The sequence below is a fragment of the Tenrec ecaudatus genome, chromosome 14, assembly GCF_050624435.1.
Source record: "Tenrec ecaudatus isolate mTenEca1 chromosome 14, mTenEca1.hap1, whole genome shotgun sequence".
Taxonomy (NCBI): domain Eukaryota; kingdom Metazoa; phylum Chordata; class Mammalia; order Afrosoricida; family Tenrecidae; genus Tenrec; species Tenrec ecaudatus.
The window spans coordinates 101,634,475-101,646,625 of NC_134543.1; positions in this window are offsets into that span (position 1 = coordinate 101,634,475).

Sequence of the window (12,151 nt, forward strand, 5' to 3'; positions counted from 1 at the left end):
GGTCTGGGTGTGTGTGTGTGTGTAAAAAGGACATTTAGTCAGAAGCCCTACATAGTTTCTGCAAGTGAATGAGTGTGAGTTTGTGTGTGTGTGTGTGTAAAAAGGACACGGAGTCAGAAGATCTCCAGAGATTGTGCAAGGGTGTGTGTGTGTGAGTTTGTAAAAAGGACATGAAGTCAGAAGGCCTGTAGTGATTCTGCCATGGTGTGTGTGTATTTTTGCAAAAAGGGCACGAAGTCAGAAGCTCTCTAGAGATTTTGCAAGGATCTGAGTGTGAGTGTGTGTGTAAAAAGGACATGTAGTCAGAAGCCCTACAGAGTTTCCTCAAGTGTATGAGTGTGAGTTTGTGTGTGTGTAAAAAGGACACGGAGTCAGAAGACCTCCAGAGATTTTTCAAGGGTGTGTGTGTGTGTGTGTGAGTGTGTAAAAAGGAGAGGAAGTCCGAAGCCCTACAGATATTCCTCAAAGTTTGTGTGTGCGTGAGTGTCTAAAAAGGACACAAAATCAGAAGCACTCCAGAGATTCTGCAAGTGTCTGTGTGTGTAAAAAGGACACAAAGTGAGAATACCTTCAGAGATTCTGCAAGGGTGTATGCATGTATGCATGTGTGTGTGTGTGTGTGTGTGTGTGTGAATGTGTAAAATTGAAACGAAGTCAGAAGGCCTGCAGAGATTCTGCCAGGGTGTATTTGTGTGTGTAAAAAGGACAGTAACTCAGAATCCCTCTAGAGATTCTTCACGTGTGAGTGTGTGTGTGTATAAAAAGGACACAAAGTCAGAAGACCTGCAGATATTCTGCAAGAGTGTGAGTGTTTGCAAGAAGGACACGGAATCAGAAGCCCACCAGAAATTCTGCAAGTGTATGAGTGCATGTGGGTGTGTGTGTGTGTAAAAAGGACACGAAGTCAGACGACCTCCAGAGATTGTGCAAGGGTGTGTGTGTGTGTATGTGTGTGAGTGTTTGAAAAGGAAAGGAAATCAGAAGCCCTACAGATATTCTTCAAAGTTTGTGTGTGTGTGAGTATCTAAAAATTACACAAAATCAGAAGCCCTCCAGAGATTCTGCAAGTGTCTGTGTGTGTAAAAAGGATACAACGTGAGAATACCTCCAGAGATTCTGCAAGGGTGTGTGCATGTGTGCATGTGTGTGTGTGAGTGTGTAAAATGGAAACGAATCAGAAGGCCTGCAGAGATTCTGCCAGGGTGTATTTGTGTGTGTAAAAAGGACAGGAACTCAGAATCCCTCCAGAGATTCTTCAAGTGTGAGTGTGTGTCTTTGAGTATAAAAAGGACACAAAGTCAAAAGACCTGCAGATATTCTGCAAGAGTGTGAGTGTTTGTGTGTGTGTGTAAAAAGGACACGGAATCAGAAGCCCTCCAGAGTTTCTGCAAGTGTATGAGTGCGTGTGTGTGTGTTTAAAAAGGACATGGAATCAGACGCCCTTCAGAGATTCTGCAAGGGTGCGTGTATGTGTGTGTGTGCGCATGTGTGCTTGTGGAAAAAGGACAGGAAACCAGAAGCCTTTTACAGATTCTGCAAGAGTGTGCGTGTTTGTGCTTGTAAAAAGGACATTAATTCAGAAACCCTCCCGAGATTCTGCAACCTAGTTTGTGTATATGTGTATGTGTGTGTGCAAAAAGGACACGAAGACAGAAGACTTGTAGGGATTCTGCCATGGTGTGTGTGTGTTTTTTTAAAAAGGACACGAATTCAGGAGCTCTCTAGAGATTCTGCAAGGGTCTGAGTGTGTGTGTGTGTAAAAAGGACATGTAGTCAGAAGACCTACAGAGTTTCTGCAAGTGTATGAGTGTGAGTTTGTGTGTGTGTAAAAAGGACACGGAGTCAGAAGACCTCCAGAGATTGTGCAAGGGTGTGTGTGTAAAAAGTACATGAAGTCAGAAGGCCTGTAGTGATTCTGCCATGGTGTGTGTTTTTGTAAAAAGGACACGAAGTCAGAAGCTCTCTAGAGATTTTGCAAGGGTCTGAGTGTGAGTTTGTGTGTAAAAAGGACATGTAGTCAGAAGACCTACAGATTTTCTTCAAGTGTATGAGTGTGAGTTTGTGTGTGTAAAAAGGACACGGAGTCAGAAGACCTCCAGAGATTGTGCAAGGGTGTGTGTGTGTGTGTAAAAAGGAAAGGAAGTCCGAAGCCCTACAGATATTCCTCAAAGTTTGTGTGTGCGTGAGTGTTTAAAAAGGACACAAAATCAGAAGCCCTCCAGAGATTCTGCAAGTGTCTGTGGGTGTAAAAAGGACACAAAGTGAGAATACCTCCCGAGATTCTGCAAGGGTGTGTGCATGTTTGCATGTGTGTGTGTGTGTGTGTGAATGTGTAAAATGGAAACGAAGTCAGAAGGCCTCTAGAGATTCTGCCAGGGGGTATTTGTGTGTGTAAAAAGGACAGGAACTCAGAATCCCTTTAGAGATTCTTCACGTGTGAGTGTGTGTGTGTATAAAAAGGACACAAAGTCAGAAGACCTGCAGATATTCTGCAAGAGTGTGAGTGTTTGCAAAAAGGACACGGAATCAGAAGCCCTCCAGAGATTCTGCAAGTGTATGAGTGCATGTGTGTGTGTGTGTTTAAAAAGGACATGAAATCAGACGACTTCCAGAGATTCTGCAATGGTTTTCTGTGTGTGTGTGTGTCTGTGTGTGTGTGTAAAAATACATGAAATCAGGTGCCCTGCAGAGATTCTGCAAGGGTGTGCGTGTATGTGTGTGTGTGTGCATGTGTGCGTGTGGAAAAAGGACAGGAAACAAGAAGCCTTTTACAGATTCTGCAAGAGTGTGTGTGTGTGTGTTTGTGCTTGTAAAAAGGACATTAATTCAGAAACCCTGGAGATTCTGCAACCGTGTGTGTGTGTATGTGTATGTGTGTGTGTGTGTGTGTGTGTAAAAGGACATGAAGACAGAATACCTCTAGGGATTCTGCCATGTTGTGTGTGTGTTTTTTAAAAAGGACACGAAGTCAGGAGCTCTCTAGAGATTCTGCAAGGGTCTGAGTGTGTGTGTGTGTGTAAAAGGACATGTAGTCAGAAGCCCTACAGAGTTTCTGCAAGTGAATGAGTGTGAGTTTGTGTGTGTGTGTGTGTGTGTAAAAAGGACACGAAGTCAGACGACCTCCAGAGATTGTGCAAGGGTGTGTGTGTGTGGGTGTGAGTGTGTGAAAAGGAAAGGAAATCAGAAGCCATACAGATATTCTTCAAAGTTTGTGTGTGTGTGAGTGTCTAAAAAGGACACAAAATCAGAAGCCCCACAGAGATTCTGCAAGTGTCTGTGTGTGTAAAATGGATACAAAATGAGAATACCTCCTGAGATTCTGCAAGGGTGTGTGCATGTGTGTGTGGGTGAGTGTGTAAAATGGAAACGAAGTCAGAAGGCCTCCAGAGATTCTGCCAGGGTGTGTTTGTGTGTGTAAAAACGACAGGAACTCAGAATCCCTCCAGAGATTCTTCAAGATTGAGTGTGTGTGTGTGTGTATAAAAAGGACACAAAATCAGAAGCCCTCCAGAGATTCTGCAAGTGTCTGTATGTGTAAAACGGACACAAAGTGAGAATACCTCCAGAGATTGTGCAAGGGTGTGTTTGTGTGTGAGTGTGTCAAAAGGAAAGGAAGTCTGAAGGCCTACAGATATTCTTCAAAGTTAGTGTGTGCGTGAGTGTCTAAAAAGGACACAAAATCAGAAGCCCTCCAGAGATTCTGCAAGTGTCTCTGTGTGTAAAAAGGACACAAAGTGAGAATACCTCCAGAGATTCTGCAAGGGTGTGTGTATGTATGCATGTGTGTGTGTGAGTGTGTAAAATGGAAACGAATTCAGAAGCCCTCCAGAGATTCTGCCAGGGTGTATTTGTGTGTGTAAAAAGGACAGGAACTCAGAATCCCTCCAGAGATTCTTCAAGTGTGAGTGTGTCTGTGTGTATAAAAAGGACACAATATCAGAAGACCTGCAGATATTCTGCAAGAGTGTGAGTGTTTGTGTGTGTGTGTAAAAAGGACACGGAATCAGAAGCCCTCCAGAGTTTCTGCAAGTGTATGAGTGCGTGTGTGTGTGTTTAAAAAGGACATGGAATCAGACGCCCTTCAGAGATTCTGCAAGGGTGCGTGTATGTGTTTGTGTGCGCATGTGTGCTTGTGGAAAAATGACAGGAAACCAGAAGCCTTTTACAGATTCTGCAAGAGTGTGTGTGTTTGTGCTTGTAAAAAGGACATTTATTCAGAAACCCTCCAGAGATTCTGCAACCGTGTGTGTGTATATGTGTATGTGTGTGTATGTGTGTGTGTAAAAAGGACACGAAGACAGAAGACCTGTAGGGATTCTGCCATGGTGTGTGTGTGTGTGTTTTTAAAAAGGACACGAATTCAGGAGCTCTCTAGAGATTCTGCAAGGGTCTGAGTGTGTGTGTGTGTGTGTGTGTGTAAAAAGGACATGTAGTCAGAAGCCCTACAGAGATTCTGCAAGTGAATGAGTGTGAGTTTGTGTGTGTAAAAAGGACACGGTGTCAGAAGATCTCCAGAGATTGTGCAAGGGTGTGTGTGTGTGTGTGTGTGTAAAAAGTACATGAAGTCAGAAGGCCTGCAGTGATTCTGCCATGGTGTGTGTGTATTTTTGTAAAAAGGACACGATGTCAGAAGCTCTCTAGAGATTTTGCAAGGGTCTGAGTGTGAGTGTGTGTGTAAAAAGGACATGTAGTCAGAAGACCTACAGAGTTTCTTCAAGTGTATGAGTGTGAGTTTGTGTGTGTAAAAAGGACATGTAGTCAGAAGACCTACAGAGTTTCTGCAAGTGTATGAGTGTGAGTTTGTGTGTGTGTAAAAAGGACACGGAGTCAGAAGACTTCCAGAGATTGTGCAAGGGTGTGTGTGTGTGTGTAAAAAGGAAAGGAAGTCCGAAGCCCTACAGATATTCCTCAAAGTTTGTGTGTGCGTGAGTGTTTAAAAAGGACACAAAATCAGAAGCCCTCCAGCGATTCTGCAAGTGTCTGTGGGTGTAAAAAGGACACAAAGTGAGAATACCTCCCGAGATACTCCAAGGGTGTGTGCATGTTTGCATGTGTGTGTGTGTGTGTGTGTGTGAATGTGTAAAATGGAAACGAAGTCAGAAGGCCTCTAGAGATTCTGCCAGGGGGTATTTGTGTGTGTAAAAAGGACAGGAACTCAGAATCCCTTTAGAGATTCTTCACGTGTGAGTGTGTGTGTGTATAAAAAGGACACAAAGTCAGAAGACCTGCAGATATTCTGCAAGAGTGTGAGTGTTTGCAAAAAGGACACGGAATCAGAAGCCCTCCAGAGATTCTGCAAGTGTATGAGTGCATGTGTGTGTGTGTGTTTAAAAAGGACATGAAATCAGACGACTTCCAGAGATTCTGCAATGGTTTCCTGTGTGTGTGTGTGTCTGTGTGTGTGTGTAAAAATACATGAAATCAGGTGCCCTGCAGAGATTCTGCAAGGGTGCGTGTATGTGTGTGTGTGTGCATGTGTGCGTGTGGAAAAAGGACAGGAAACAAGAAGCCTTTTACAGATTCTGCAAGAGTGTGTGTGTGTGTGTTTGTGCTTGTAAAAAGGACATTAATTCAGAAACCCTGGAGATTCTGCAACCGTGTGTGTGTGTATGTGTATGTGTGTGTGTGTGTGTGTGTGTAAAAGGACATGAAGACAGAATACCTCTATGGATTCTGCCATGTTGTGTGTGTGTTTTTTAAAAAGGACACGAAGTCAGGAGCTCTCTAGAGATTCTGCAAGGGTCTGAGTGTGTGTGTGTGTGTAAAAGGACATGTAGTCAGAAGCCCTACAGAGTTTCTGCAAGTGAATGAGTGTATGTGTGTGTGTGTGTGTAAAAAGGACACGAAGTCAGACGACCTCCAGAGATTGTGCAAGGGTGTGTGTGTGTGGGTGTGAGTGTGTGAAAAGGAAAGGAAATCAGAAGCCATACAGATATTCTTCAAAGTTTGTGTGTGTGTGAGTGTCTAAAAAGGACACAAAATCAGAAGCCCCCCAGAGATTCTGCAAGTGTCTGTGTGTGTAAAATGGATACAAAATGAGAATACCTCCAGAGATTCTGCAAGGGTGTGTGCATGTGTGTGTGTAAAATGGAAACGAAGTCAGAAGGCCTCCAGAGATTCTGCCAGGGTGTATTTGTGTGTGTAAAAACGACAGGAACTCAGAATCCCTCCAGAGATTCTTCAAGATTGAGTGTGTGTGTGTGTGTATAAAAAGGACACAAAATCAGAAGCCCTCCAGAGATTCTGCAAGTGTCTGTATGTGTAAAACGGACACAAAGTGAGAATACCTCCAGAGATTGTGCAAGGGTGTGTTTGTGTGTGAGTGTGTCAAAAGGAAAGGAAGTCTGAAGGCCTACAGATATTCTTCAAAGTTAGTGTGTGCGTGAGTGTCTAAAAAGGACACAAAATCAGAAGCCCTCCAGAGATTCTGCAAGTGTCTGTGTGTGTAAAAAGGACACAAAGTGAGAATACCTCCAGAGATTCTGCAAGGGTGTGTGCATGTATGCATGTATGTGTGTGAGTGTGTAAAATGGAAACGAATTCAGAAACCCTCAAGAGATTCTGCCAGGGTGTATTTGTGTGTGTAAAAAGGACAGGAACTCAGAATCCCTCCAGAGATTCTTCAAGTTTGAGTGTGTGTGTGTGTGTGTGTGTGTGTACAAAAAGGACACAAAGTCAGAAGACCTGCAGATATTCTGCAAGAGTGTGAGTGTTTGTGTGTGCGTCTAAAAAGGACACGGAATCAGAAGCCCTCCAGAGATTCTGCAAGTGTATGAGTGCGTGTGTGTGTGTGTTTAAAAAGGACATGAAATCAGACGCCCTGCAGAGATTCTGCAAGGGTGCGTGTATGTGTTTGTGTGCGCATGTGTGCTTGTGGAAAAATGACAGGAAACCAGAAGCCTTTTACAGATTCTGCAAGAGTGTGTGTGTTTGTGCTTGTAAAAAGGACATTTATTCAGAAACCCTCCAGAGATTCTGCAACCGTGTGTGTGTATATGTGTATGTGTGTGTATGTGTGTGTGTGTAAAAAGGACACGAAGACAGAAGACCTGTAGGGATTCTGCCATGGTGTGTGTGTGTGTGTTTTTAAAAAGGACACGAATTCAGGAGCTCTCTAGAGATTCTGCAAGGGTCTGAGTGTGTTTTTGTGTGTGAGTGTGTAAAAAGGACATGTAGTCAGAAGCCCTACAGAGATTCTGCAAGTGAATGAGTGTGAGTTTGTGTGTGTAAAAAGGACACGGTGTCAGAAGATCTCCAGAGATTGTGCAAGGGTGTGTGTGTGTGTGTGTGTGTAAAAAGTACATGAAGTCAGAAGGCCTGCAGTGATTCTGCCATGGTGTGTGTGTATTTTTGTAAAAAGGACACGATGTCAGAAGCTCTCTAGAGATTTTGCAAGGGTCTGAGTGTGAGTGTGTGTGTAAAAAGGACATGTAGTCAGAAGACCTACAGAGTTTCTTCAAGTGTATGAGTGTGAGTTTGTGTGTGTAAAAAGGACATGGAGTCAGAAGACCTCCAGAGATTGTGCAAGGGTGTGTGTGTGTGAGTGTGTAAAAAGGAGAGGAAGTCCGAAGCCCTACAGATATTCCTCAAAGTTTGTGTGTGCGTGAGTGTCTAAAAATGACACAAAATCAGAAGCCCTCCAGAGATTCTGCAAGTGTCTGTGTGTGTAAAAAGGACACAAAGTGAGAATACCTCCAGAGATTCTGCAAGGGTTTGTGCATGTATGCATGTGTGTGTGTGTGTGTGTGTGTGTGTGAATGTGTAAAATTGAAACGAAGTCAGAAGGCCTCCAGAGATTCTGCCAGGGTGTATTTGTGTGTGTAAAATGGACAGGAACTCAGAATCCCTCTAGAGATTCTTCACGTGTGAGTGTGTGTGTGTATAAAAAGGACACAAAGTAAGAAGACCTGCAGATATTCTGCAAGAGTGTGAGTGTTTGTGTGTTCGTGTAAAAAGGACACAGAATCAGAAGCCCTCCAGACATTCTGCAAGTGTATGAGTGCGTGTGTGTGTGTGTTTAAAAAGGACAAGAAATCAGACGCCCTTCAGAGATACTGCAAGGGTGCGTGTATGTGTGTGTATGTGTCTGTGTGTTTGCTTGTAAAAAGACATTAATTCAGAAACCATCTAGAGATTCTGCAACGGTGTTTGTGTATGTGCGTGTGTGTGTGTGTGTAAAAATGACACGAAGTCAGAAGCTCTCTAGAGATTCTACCATGGTGTGTGTGTGTGTGTGAGTGTTTGTATAAAAAGTACTTGAATTTGGAAGCCCACTAGGGACTCTTCAAGAGTCTGAGTGTGAGTGTGTTTGTGTGGGTGTGTGTAAAAAAGCCATGAAGTCAGAATCCCTCCTAGATTCTGCAAGGGTATGAGTGTGAGTGTGTGTGTGTATGAAAATGACACGGTGTCAGAAGCCCTCAAGAGATTCTGGTAGGTTGTGTGTGAGTGTGTTTAAAAAGCACACGAAGTCAGAATCTCTCTAGAGATTCTGCAAGGGTCTGAGTGTGAGTGTGTGTGTAAAAAGGACATGTAGTCCCAAGCCCTACAGAGTTTCCTCAAGTGTGTGAGTTTGTGTGTGTTTAAAAAGGACACGGAGTCAGAAGATCTCCAGAGATTGTTCAAGGGTGTGTGTGTGTGTGTGTGTGTGTGTGAGTGTGTAAAAAGGAGAGGAAATCCGAAGCCCTACAGATATTCCTCAATGTTTGTGTGTGCGTGAGTGTCTAAAAAGGACACAAAATCAGAAGCCCTCCAGAGATTCTGCAAGTGTCTGTGTGTGTAAAAAGGACACAAAGTGAGAATACCTCCATAGATTCTGCAAGGGTGTGTGCATGTGTGCATGTGTGTGTGTGTGTGTGTGTGTGTGTGTGTGTGTGTGTGTCTGTGAATGTGTATAATTGAAACGAAGTCAGAAGGCCTCCAGAGATTCTGCCAGGGTGTATTTGTGTGTGTAAAAAGGACAGGAACTCAGAATCCCTCTAGAGATTCTTCACGTGTGAGTGTGTGTGTGTATAAAAAGGACACAAAGTCAGAAGACCTGCAGATATTCTGCAAGAGTGTGAGTGTTTGCAAAAAGGACACGGAATCAGAAGCCCTCCAGAGATTCTGCAAGTGTATGAGTGCATGTGTGTGTGTGTGTGTGTGTGTAAAAAGGACACGAAGTCAGACGACCTCCAGAGATTATGCAAGGGTGTGTGTGTGTGTGTGAGTGTGTGAAAAGGAAAGGAAAACAGAAGCCCTACATATATTCTTCAAAGTTTGTGTGTGTGTGAGTATCTAAAAATTACACAAAATCAGAAGCCCTCCAGAGATTCTGCAAGTGTCTGTGTGTGTAAAAAGGATACGAAGTGAGAATACCTCCAGAGATTCTGCAAGGGTGTGTGCATGTGTGCATGTGTGTTTGTGAGTGTGTAAATGGAAACGAAGTCAGAAGGCCTCCAGAGATTCTGCCAGGGTGTATTTGTGTGTGTAAAAACGACAGGAACTCAGAATCCCTCCAGAGATTCTTCAAGATTGAATGTGTGCGTGAGTGTTTAAAAGGACACAAAATCAGAAGCCCTCCAGAGATTCTTCAAGTGTCTGTGTGTGTAAAAAGGACACAAAGTGAGAATACCTCCAGAGATTCTGCAAGGGTGTGTGCATGTGTGCATGTGTGTGTATGTGTGTGAATGTGTAAAATTGAAACGAAGTCAGAAGGCCTCCAGAGATTCTGCCAGGGTGTATTTGTGTGTGTAAAAGGGACAGGAATTCAGAATCCCTCTAGAGATTCTTCACGTGTGAGTGTGTGTGTGTGTGTATAAAAAGGACACAAAGTCAGAAGACCTGCAGATTATCTGCAAGAGTGTGAGTGTTTGCAAAAAGGACACGGAATCAGAAGCCCTCCAGAGATTCTGCAAGTGTATTAGTGCATGTGTGTGTGTGTGTTTAAAAAGGACATGAAATCAGACGCCTTCCAGAGATTCTGCAATGGTTTTCTGTTTGTGTGTGTGTCTGTGTGTAAAAAGACATGAAATCAGGCCCCCTGCAGAAATTCAGCAAGGGTGCGTGTATGTGTGTGTGTGTGCATGTGTGTGTGTGGAAAAAGGACTGGAAACCAGAAGCGTTTTACAGATTCTGCAAGAGTGTGTGTGTGTGTGTGTTTGTTCTTGTAAAAAGGACATTAATTCATAAACCCTCCAGATTCTGCAACCGTGTGTGTGTATATGTGTATGTGTGTGTGTGTGTGTGTGTGTGTGTGTAAAAAGGCCATGAAGTCAGAAGCCCTCCAGAGATTCTGCAAAGGTATGAGTGTGAGTGTGTGTGTGTGTGTGTGTTTCTGTGTGTGTATGAAAAGGACACGGTGTCAGAAGCCCTCAAGAGGTTCTTGAAGGTTGTGTGTGAGTGTGAGTGAAAAGGACACGATGTCAGAAGCCCTCCGGGGATTCTGCAAGGGTGCGTGTATGTGTGTGTGTGTGTGTGTGGGTGTGTGTGTGTTTGCTTGTAAAAAGACATTAATTCAGAAACCATCCAGAGATTCTGCAACAGTGTTTCTGTATGTGTTTGTGTGTGTAAAAAGGACACGAAGTCAGAAGCTCTCTAGAGATTCTACCATGGGGTGTGTGTGTGTGTTTGTATAAAAAGTACATGAATTTCGAAGCCCACTAGGGACTCTGCAAGAGTCTGAGTGTGAGTGTGTGTGTGTGTGTGTAAAAAGGCCATGAAGTCAGAAGCCCTCCAGAGATTCTGCAAGGGTATGAGTGTGTGTGTGTGTGTGTGTGTGTGTGTATGAAAAGGACACGGTGTCAGAAGCCCTCAAGAGATTCTGGAAGGGTGTGTGTGAGTGAAAAGGACTTGAAGTCAGAAGGCCTCCGGGGATTCTGCACTGGTGTGAGTGTTTTTATGTGTGTGACTAAAAAGGACACGAAGTCAGAAGCCCTCTAGAGTTTCTGCACAGGTATGAGAGTGAGTTTGTGTTTGTGTGTGTGTAAAAAGTAAACGAAGTCAGTTGCCCTTCAGAGATACTGCAATGATTTTCTTTGTGTGTGTGTAAAAAGGACACGACATCAGAAGCCTTTCAGAGATTGTACAAGGGCATGAGTGTGGGTTTGCGTGTGTGAGTGTGTAAAACGGACAAAGTCAGAAGCCCTCCAGAGATTCTGCAATGGTTTTCTGTGTGTATGTGTGTTTAAAAAGGACATTATGTCAGAAGACCTCTAGGGATTCTGCCATGGTGTGTGTGTGTTTTTGTAAAAAGAACACGAAGTCAGAAGCTCTCTAGAGATTCTGCAAGGGTCTGAGTGTGAGTGTGTGTGTAAAAAGGACATATATTCAGAAGACTTACAGAGTTTCTGCAAGTGAATGAGTGTGAGTTTGTGTGTGTGTAAAAAGGACACGGAGTCAGAAGACCTCCAGAGATTGTGCAAGGGTGTGTGTGTGTGTGTGTGTGTGTAAAAAGTAAAGGAAGTCCGAAGTCCTACAGATATTTTTCAAAGTTTGTGTGTGTGTGAGTGTCTAAAAAGGACACAAAATCAGAAGCCCTCCAGAGATTCTGCAAGTGTCTGTGTGTGTAAAACGGACACAAAGTGAGAATACCTCCAGAGATTCTGCAAGGGTGTGTGCATGTGTGCATGTGTGTTTGTGAGTGTGTGAAATGGAAACGAAGTCAGAAGGCCTCCAGAGACTCTGCCAGGGTGTATTTGTGTGTGTAAAAAGGACAGGAACTCAGAATCCCTCCAGAGATTCTTCAAGTGTGAGTGTGTGTGTGTATAAAAAGGACACAAAGTCAGAAGACCTGCAGATATTCTGCAAGAGTATGAGTGTTTGTGTGTGTGTGTAAAAAGGACAAGGAATCAGAAGCCCTCCAGAGATTCTGCAAGTGTATGAGTGTGTGTGTTTGTGTGTGTGTGTGTGTGTGTTTAAAAAGGACATGAAATCAGACGCCCTTCAGAGATTCTGCAAGGGTGCGTGTATGTGTGTGTGTTTGCTTGTGAAAAGACATTAATTCAGAAACCATCCAGAGATTCTGCAACGGTGTTTCTGTATATGTGTGTGTGTGTGTGTGTGTGTGTATAAAGGACACGAAGTCAGAAGCTCTCTAGAGATTCTACCATGGTGTGAGTGTTTGTATAAAAAGTACATGAATTTCGAAGCCCACTAGGGACTCTGCAAGAGTCTT